Consider the following 6,391-nt stretch of genomic DNA (forward strand, 5'->3'; position numbering starts at 1 on the left):
CCATAAACCAGGAAGTAAGCATGCTCATTTAATCCATAATATTACTGCACACTATTATCTATTTACTCAACAACCTAAAGGACAAGCTACTGAAGAAAAACATTGAAAAATATGAGAAGTGACAAAGTTGAGCATCTAAGAAAATCCACCATCACTCAATTCCCAACGAGCAGACGAAAGAGTTCCCAGAACCAAGAATCTCTGACACATTAACAACAGGGTAGCACTGTGCTAGATAGAAAGAAACACGTCCCCAAAAGATGAGGGTTTCCACTTGGGCAAATCCAACACGCCTAGAAGCATACCCAGCCAAACTGAATACTGCAAGTGAAGATGGAGAAGCCTCTACACTGTACTACCATAGCTCCACTCCAACCAGCAGCTTGTTTCTGTAGTCAACTGCTCAGCAACAGCTACAATGCACATAAGAAATGGCTTCATATACTCATAGTCAAATACCTGAAATTCTGACACCACCTCAGAAAGGCCAGATGAATGACCTTCAAGAAAAAAAAAATCAGTAGGAAAAAATACAAAAAAAAGGCCAAATGACAGCAAAGAGATTTCACCACTCTTTGCCTACCTAAGAATATCCATGTAAAATTTCAAATGCCTGATCAATTATAACCATTAGAAGCTGCCATGAAGTTGGAGAAATTTATCTATCAATTGCATTTAGATCATGCATGAAATAGCATTTTCACTATTTACAATACGAAATTTCCTTCCCAGTTCCAAAGTTCTGTCAAGCAATCTAAAACTGAGAGGACACAAAAAACATAGTACATATATCATTCTAAACAAAGTGTGTATTCAGAGATCAAAAAAGCACCCCCAGAACATAGTCACGCTATTTACAACTGCCAAACTATGCTTTTACAGCTGCACAGGAGGAGACGACGACTGCATGAGCCTCCAAGAAAACCTGCAGTATTTGAACTTAATGGTGATAAATATATTTCATTAATGTGAATTTATCTGTGCAGACTGCTGTGCAAATAAATGATGCTTGATAGAGTTCTACCACAAGAAATTATTTCATAGTTTCTGTGCAGGGCCAACTTCAACAACAGGGATGCGCAATAAAATGTCATGCCAAAGAACAGGGAAACTGAATCTAGTTCTGATTTATGGAACTAGAGAGAAAACAAGTCAGGCCATAACTCTGTGCACCAGAATATTTTTATTTCAGGACAACAAAAAAAAACAAATTTAAGTCAACCTAAAATGCTGTTTCTGACAGATTCATTGGAAGTTAGGACTGCGTCAGATAGATTACTCCTATTTATGTCCATTATAATGACCAGAAAACATGAACCTAGGACAGATTCAAATTACTGACAGTATCTGTACGCTCTCTATGTCACTTACCAGGACTTTAAAGGTTGCATCACATTGTGAAGACCATTACAAAAATCTAACTATTTACAGAATGCAAGATTAATTCAATAGCTAAAGCCAAAATACTTGTATGCTGACCACATCCAAGATGTTTACTTTAGTTACGTTACTATGTTCACTAATTCTTAGTCAATTCTGTAACTCAGCACTCAAGTTCTCCTGCCAGTTCTTTCCAGTACTTCAAATAAACAATTAAAAAAAGCAACACAACAGCCACATCTCGCCAGACAACTTGAAATTATGAATGATTAGGAGAGAACCAACATATTTTAAACATAACCTGTTTATGAAATGCTGGGGAAACGTTTTTTGGTTTTGACTGACTTCTGTGTTTAAAACAAACACAAGCATTAATCAAGTTCTACCTGAGCAACTCAACTTTTTTGCACTTAAAAGATACTTAACTCAGAGTAACATCAGTAGTGGCAACTCAAAAATAAAATCAACATGGCATAAAGATAATCCACACTTACAAGAATCACACATTTTCCCCCAGTCTTGATCCCTACAAACACATTTGGCTATCAAACCCATAAGAGAACAAAGAAGTCACGTCACACCTGTACTCAAAAGGTAGGAAGCTGCTCCAAAATCTTGAAAATTAGTAACCAGAATTCTGCTAAATATAAACTCCATTATGAATAAATAAATAAGTAAAAATACCATGTTTGACCACAGACCCAGAGAACACCATTAGTTTAATGTCGAACATTTCAGTGGAAAACTGATTTGCCAAGTGTTTAAGAATCCCTGTAAATCCCTACCACAAATGAAATTGGATTTGTCTTCCAAAGCACAAACAAGTCTAATATATGCTTGCCATACTAATAAACCTTCACAAAAATTCTCCAGTAGCTTCACCTGACCAAGGTAAGCTCTGATTTCACTGCTTTAAGTGACCACAAAGACTTCCCTTCTGATCTTTAGCTGATCCGACGCACATATTTCTATATTTCTTCCCAAACATTTTGTTTCTTCTTTTAGAGGAGGAAAAAGAAGTGAACAGCTAAACACATTTCAGTTACTTCAGATTTTATAGGGGTGAAAAACAACACCACGTCTGCAGATACAACCACCCCATGCAACATTTCAGAGGCTTTTACAACAGGTTGGCTTCTGAACAGTTGGATCTAAATGCCAGTAAGCGTGAAGGAAAGCGCTCACACATTAGTGCTGAACAAATAAACATGGTCTTATTTCATATTAATTCATCGTTACCTCTAAACTCAGGCTAGGTTCTCAGGAAAAAATGTGTGGTGTAGCAGTCTTTCTGCAGAGCCAAGGTTCAAGATGCCTGAGGGGAGAAGGGCGCTACAGAGGGACCTGGATAGACTGGATCAATGGGCCAAGATAAACTGTATGACTTTCAGTAGGGCCAAAAGTCGGGTCCTGCATTTTGGTCACAACAACCCCGGACACCCTATAGGCTTGGGGAGGAGTGACTGGAAAGCTGCCTGATGGAAAGGGACCTTGGTGCACTGATGGACAGTCGGCTGAATATGAGCCAGCAGTGTGCCCAGGTGGCCAAAGAAGGCCAATGGCATCCTGGCTTGGATCAGGAATGGTGTGGTAAGCAGGACTAGGGAAGTCATCCTGCCCCTGCACTCGGCACTGGTGAGGCCTCACCTCGAGTGCTGTGTTCAGTTTTGGGCACCTCAGTACAGAAAGGACATGGAGGTGCTGGAGCAGGTCCAAAGGAGGGCAACAAGGATTGTGAAGGGCTTGGAAAATATGGCCTATGAGGAGAGACTGAAGGAACTGGGGCTGTTCAGTCTGGGGAAGAGGAGGCTGAGGGGAGACCTTACTGCTCTCTTCCAGTATCTGAAAGGTGTTTACAGTGAGAGCGGGTTGGTCTCTTCTCACTGGTGACAGGTGACAGGACAAGGGGAAATGGCCTCAAGTTGTGCCAGGGGAGGTTTAAGTTGGTTATCAGGAAAGAACTTCGTTACAGAAAGGGTTGTGAAGCACTGGTATAGGCTCCTCAGGGAGGTGGTTGAGTCACCATCCCTGGCTGTGTTTAAAAACCGTTTGGATGTGGTGCTCAGGGACATGATTTAGCAGAGGGTTGTTAGAGTTAGGGTAGGATGGTTAGGTTGTGGTTGGACTTGATGATCTTTAAGATCTTTTCCAACCTGAGCAATTCTATGATTCTAAGACATTAGCCAGGTGAAAACATTGTCTTCCCATCCGCTGTCAGCAAGTTCTTAGTAACAACCACAAAAAGTCCAAAACTTCACTGGTGCCACCCATGAATTAGGTGAAATATCGATACAACTTTGAATGAAAGAGATGATGAAGTGCTGTGTTACAAAATCTATTTCAAATTCAGTTACAAGACTGTACTGCAATCGCACAGCAACTAAGAACAGACTTCACTGGTACGATTTCTTTTTCACCCATTTATTGCTATAAGCAGACAAGAGCTTTGGAAGATGGTGCTATGGGTGGGTTCAAAAGAACAAAGATTTAACTGCATATGTTTATTTCAGAATCACAGAACCTTTAAGACCGGAAAAGTCATACAAGATCACCTAGTCCAACTGTCAACCCATCACCACATCAATCAAACCACATCCCTAAGAGCCACATCTACTTAGTATAAGATAAGCAGTTCTCTCCAGCAGTCTACACTACTCCATTTACTCTTCTTTCTACCAAGACTGAATTGTCTACACAGGAAGTTCAGACAAAATGGAATACTTGCAGAAGCATGAGAGCTAATCCACTGTCCAGGTGACACCGACACAGCGATTTAAATGCTCATCTGCTATTAGCTCTTCTGTAATTCTCTGCAATATCTGCTGGAGTTTGTTTTTTTTTTCAAACACTGCCCTACTAATCATTGCATACAAGAAGCTTTGAGCTAACATTACTATCATCTGTCACATCTGTGGCTTTTCTTTTGCTTCCCTCTACAGAGAAATAATGCCTGCAGACACTTAATTGTTTCATATAAATACATGGTATGCTTCCTCACACTGAAGAACAAACCATATACATCTGAGCTAATCTAGTCAACAAAGAACAACCGGTGCGTAAGAAGTTGCTATTAGCACTCCTAAAATCATCATCATTGTTTATTTAAGATACGTTGTACAGACAGGGCATATTCTAAAAAGCAGAGCATGGCTACGCTACCATTAACTATAGAGAATAGTATGCACTGAACCATATAAATCAAACCTGAAGCCCTGTTAACTTATTCCTGCTATGAAAGTCTCTTTTTATAACACAAGCAATTCTAATTCTGGAATAAAGTCATTTTTTATTACTTCCACAAACAGAAAGATTAGCAAAGACCGCACAACTTCCGTAACTATTGTGTATAATCAAGACCATTGTTTCAGCATCTGATTAAGAAGTGTTTTCTAATTTTCTTTATGTGAAGAAAATAGCTGTGGAAAAGGAGAAGAAAAAGGACTGACTCAATTATTTCACATACAACAAAACCTCTCCATTCACTGCCCAGTAACTACATTCCCACTTCCACAAGCCATGCAAACAGCAAAAAACCCCTCTGAAGTCACCCTTCAGCCAGCAGAAGAAGAGTTTGCTTTGCATAACAGAACCCCAGAATGCTTCTGGAAATATATCTTGCTTCCACGTTGTTCAGCGGGAATACAGCCCGGTCCTGGTGACAGGCTGAACAGCTACAGATAAAGCCTCCTTCTGGCAGGACCTACTTGAAAGCCACGTTCACAGAGCCAGAACGACGTGGGGCCTCCATTTCAGTGCAAGTGACGGTTCTTCCACCTAAGTCTGCTTTCTCCTTAAATGCCAAACTAAGCTAGCGCTAACTGAGCGCAACACCTAACAAAGTACATTTCCACAGCTCAAATACAGAGTTCAATCCTTTGGATCCTCAAGTTTGCCAGCGCTGTAACTTGTCACTTCGTCCTTACAACCTAATGGTCCCACATCGCACCGATCCACGTAGCAGCAGCCGGATGGCTGAGCTCCGAGATGCTGGCTGTGGAGCAGGGCAGCGTGCTGGAGAAGCGCAGCCGTACCGTTACTCCATTACTTCACTCCCTCCTCCAAGCAGCACCGCGCTACCAGGGAAAGCACCGTCTCAGGCCAAGTCAGAACAACACCGCTATCTCACGCAAAAAACAACGCTTTTCGATTCCCCGCGTAAAGACAAAATAAAGAGCCCAGCCCGGCACACAGCGAAGCACAACCACCCCTCGGATGTTAAGTCTCCCGAGTTCCCGGCTGCGTCCCAATCCGCCCCATCCTTCCCTCCGGGAGGACTCGCTCCCCGCTCCCCGCTCCCCACCGCTGACAAAGCGGCACAAAGACGCGGTCACACGCCGCGTTCCCATTCCTGCACGGAGCGCAAATCCGAACCGCCCGTGCGCGCGAAGCGCGTTCTGCCCGGGAACCTCACGACCGCATCCCACGGCCGGCGTTGGCCCCACAGCACGGACCTCGGTTTACAGACCACCGCCGGAGAAGGTGGCGGCGGTTGCGCGGCCCCTCACCCACCTGACGCCGCGCTCCGTCCCATCCCGCGCCGCCGTCCCCTACGGCCACCGCCGCCACCGCGCGAAGCCTTCCCCGGCTGAGCCCCCGCGCCCCCACCGCCCCGCCCCTCGGCCGAAAGCCCCGCCCCCTCGCTTCCCCCTTTGGCCCGCGCCAAGAGGGGCGGGACAAGGAGGACGGGCGACAGCCAATGTCTCGCCGGCAACCTCCTTGATTGGCGTGAAAAGCAATCAATGGAAACGCCGGGAGGGAGGGTCGAGCCGTCAATCAGCGGCCCCTACCTGGGGCTCGCAAGAAGGCTGTCCGCGGGTTGCCGGCTCGCCGCTTCGCGCACTCGGGGCGAGCCCGGCCTAGGGATGCCGGCGGGCGGTTTCTCTCGGGCGCGGGGTCGATCTCGGCTCTCCCTCGGCCTGCCGCCCGCCTCCCGCCCTTCGCCTCCCTCCCTGCCGTTGGCGGCGGGCAGCCCGGGCCGTGCCCTCGCCCTCCGCCCGCCCCGCTGACCCAC

At 45.2% G+C, this 6,391-nt stretch overlaps 1 protein-coding gene across 2 annotated transcripts in view; it reads right to left on the bottom strand.

Annotated features, from left to right (window-relative positions):
* WASF3 (WASP family member 3) overlaps window positions 1-5,942 on the bottom strand; it is a 62,568-nt gene extending 56,626 nt beyond the window's left edge. For both annotated transcript variants that reach the window (XM_042839265.1, XM_042839264.1), the window contains exon 1: window positions 5,890-5,942. The gene's annotated coding sequence lies outside the window, so the exon portion shown is untranslated. The remainder of the gene's footprint in view (window positions 1-5,889) is intronic.
* Window positions 5,943-6,391: the final 449 nt, after the last annotated feature.

Source organism: Centrocercus urophasianus, unplaced genomic scaffold (genome assembly GCF_019232065.1).
Source record: "Centrocercus urophasianus isolate 14NV4802_14NV808 unplaced genomic scaffold, USGS_Curo_1.0 seq_9, whole genome shotgun sequence".
Lineage (NCBI taxonomy): Eukaryota > Metazoa > Chordata > Aves > Galliformes > Phasianidae > Centrocercus > Centrocercus urophasianus.